The following is a 3,389-nucleotide window of genomic DNA, read 5'->3' as shown; positions in this document are numbered from 1 at the left end:
AAACCCCGTTTCTACTAAAAATACAAAAATAAGCCGGGTGTGGCGGCGAGCGCCTGTAATCCCAGCTACTTGGGAGAATGAGGCAGGAGAATTGCTTCAACCTGGGAAGCGGAGGTTGTAGTGGGCCGTGATTGCGACCATTGTACTCCAGCTGGGCAACAAGAGCGAAACTCTGTCTTTAAAAAAGAAAAAAACAAACAAACAAAAAAAAACAAAAAACAACAAAAAACGGGTCAGAGGAAATGTTAGATGCTTAGCAGATTTCAAAATTCAAAGGGGCTTCTGGAAAATTCCCTTTGTAACGGTGAAATATGGAAAGAATGGAACCAGAAGGTGGTGTAGAAGTGGGGGTTCTCCAGTCCCCAGCAGAGGCAGGGCCTCACTTGTCCCAGCTCAAGTCCTGCTCCTTCTCTGTGGCCTCCTAGACTTCGCCTCCCGCCCTCCACTGCGGGAGTTAGAAGGAAGGAAAGAATAAAGTGTAGATAAACGAAACAGAGAATTGAAAAACAGCAGACGGATTTCATAAAATCAAAAGTCCTTTTTCTGAAATGATAAAATTGGCAAACATTTACCTAGACTGACCAAGAGAAAAAGAGGGAAGAGTTTCAAAATAATGAAATTAGAGTTGAGAGTGGGAACATTACTATAGGTGTTACGGAAAGAAAAGAGATAATAGAATACTGCGAACAATGTACGCCAGCAAATCAGATAACCCACATGAAAGGGACAGAGTCAATTTCAGAGAACTGGTGCCGCGAGGGGCACAGGGCCACCGTGCACAGTAAATGCTGTACAAAGTGCCTGTGCTGCGCCCCGATGCCGCAGGAGGGCGCCCGACCCCGCCTTTTCTGCCCCGCGTTAGGCGTATGCGTGTTCCGTCTGCAGACGCGGACGCGCGTCCTGGGAGCCGACACCAGCTTCCTTCCCTCAGAGCCCAACCCGGATGCCCCGCACCGCTTCGGACAACCCAGGGCCTCGTCCTCTGTGAGGAAACAGCTGTGACGGCTGAGAAAGGAGGGGCCAGCTCTAACCGATTGCTTAAGTTGTTACAGATGGTGCAGAGCCAGTGGCTGAGTTTTGTAAATCAGGTGTATTCATTGAGCAAACTTTCCCCTTCGGAACATTCAGCATCCGAGGGGGTTCAGTTTGATTTTGTCTATCGCTGGCGGGGCGCGGGCTAACGCCTGGGACCCGTGCACCTGGGGAAGCCGAGGAAGATCGCTTGCCAGGAGTTCCAGACAAGCCTGGGCAACACAGCCAGACCCCATCTCTACAAAAAAGAAAGAAAAATGTGTCTATCTCCAATCCAATGGTGAAATTAGGATGTCTGTAATCTCCTCTTAACATCTTGGATTATACATTATTACTTTCTTTACATTTCTTTTTTGTTCATTTTCAAAATTGGAAAATACATTCACTTGTCTTGTAAAAGTTTGTCTTTAAACATATTTGCAAATTATATTTTGCAAAAGAAAGAAAAAATCTTTTATTTTTGTTTTTGTTTGTTGTAAGCAAGGGCAATGCAGGTCTTTTTTGTCAGAATTTTATGTTGGAAAGCTTAATTTTCCACTTGTTTCAAAATATCATCCCATACTGATGAGTTGAATAGAAATTTCTAAACTATTTGCACGAAGATGCTTTTGATTTTGGCCTAGTGTATCTCTTCATTCAATATGATACACATTGTATTATACATACATTAAGATATAAATATAAACGCATTACTTATCTATGGGTATATGATCAGTGTTGTTAGTTTGGGCTGGAAATGCTCTAATTGCAGTTGCTCTGCCTGTCAGCGCCACACAGATGGGAAAATCCCGGCTCATAATTCCTGAGCACTCTCTACCCCGTATGTCCCTGCCACAATCAGGTGAGTCCCTTGTGCCGCTATAGACACTAAAACGTCCCAATAGGATCCCAGAGGGCAAGAGTCAGAGAGGGGACACGCACAATGTCTCAGCATCTCTTTGCCTGACTTCTGAAGAACACAAGTGTGGACAGACTCCAATTAGTACAAACAGAGAGAAAATCACAGCTGACACTACAGCCATCTTCTGGGGTTATAACCGAGAGTGAACTGAAGCAGAGATTCCAGGGCAGCATGCCGCTTATTTGCAAGAGGAAGTTGTACAAGTAAGTGCACTTTTCCATGGGGTTTGACATGGGGCAAAAAAGGGCAGACAGTTTCACGGTACTCAGTGGAGGAAATGGTTTATGTAGAAAAGTGAAAGTCAAACAACTCCATGTTTCCACAGCTGAGATGTCAGAGAAGCCTAGGAAAAACAAAATTCCCCCAAAGAGGTCACGTTCCAATTGTGTTTTAGTCCCAAGAAAATGACTTAAAATACTTGCTGGATTAAAACATCTGGGTAGTATCAGGCGTGGCAGCTCACACCTGTAATCTCAGCATTTTGGGAGGTTGAGGTAGGCGGATCACTTGAGTTCGGGAGTTTGAGACCAGCCTGGCCAACATGGTGAAACCCTGTCTCTACTAAAAATACAAAAGTAGCCGGGTGTGGTGGTGCATGTCTGTAATCCTAGCTACTCGGCAGGCTGAGTACCAACCTAGGGTTACTGGGTAGGATTAAGTAAGCAAATGTAGCAGGAGAATCGCTTGAACCCGGGAGACGAAGGTTGCAGTGAGCTGAGATCGCACCACTGCACTCCAGCTTGGGCAACAGAGTGAGACTCTGTCTCCAAAAATAAATAAATAAATAAATAAATAAAATATCTGGGAAGTATGAGATGAACCCAATTGTGGAAAATGAGGGGGAAAGGAGAGGATTTGTGAGATTTAAAAAGCATGGGGACAGTCTGAAATATTTATGAATCATGGAAAGATGGTTCCATTATCAAGGCATAGTAGGATGCCACATATTTATATTTATTTAGAAACAGCCATTGGGAATTTAGTTGACACTGTAATTAGACTGGGTCAGTAACCTAATCATGTGCTCTGACAGATGCAGCCTTGGGGAGGGGAGATATTTGGAGTCATCTGGGGTTGGGTTTGAACAGCTTGACCTTTCCCTGTGAAGGAAGAACATTAGAATTGTTGGCTGTGCTGTGTATGTGCTGAAATGAGTGTCAGTGAAGCTGTGCACTGAAAATAAGGAGAGGTGGGGACTGGTGTTCGGGATGTGGGGTCAAAACACTGGAAGTCCCCCTGTGGTGGGAGAAAGTGGGCTTGGGGAGTAATTGTGTGAACAGGCTGAAAGAAGCGGGGCTGTGGGAAGAGGCAGTGTCTATAATCATTCATCTGAGAGGGGAAATATCCCAGTAAGAGCTGGTTCTGGCACCTACCCCTCAAGATGAGCATGGTTAGGAATCTGAGATTCAGAGAGAACAGAGCTAGTTTCAGTTTCAACCTTGTTTATTTTTTAGGC

Source organism: Mandrillus leucophaeus, unplaced genomic scaffold, assembly GCF_000951045.1.
Source record: "Mandrillus leucophaeus isolate KB7577 unplaced genomic scaffold, Mleu.le_1.0 Scaffold1620, whole genome shotgun sequence".
NCBI classification, from domain to species: domain Eukaryota; kingdom Metazoa; phylum Chordata; class Mammalia; order Primates; family Cercopithecidae; genus Mandrillus; species Mandrillus leucophaeus.
This window is presented reverse-complemented; position numbering follows the sequence as displayed.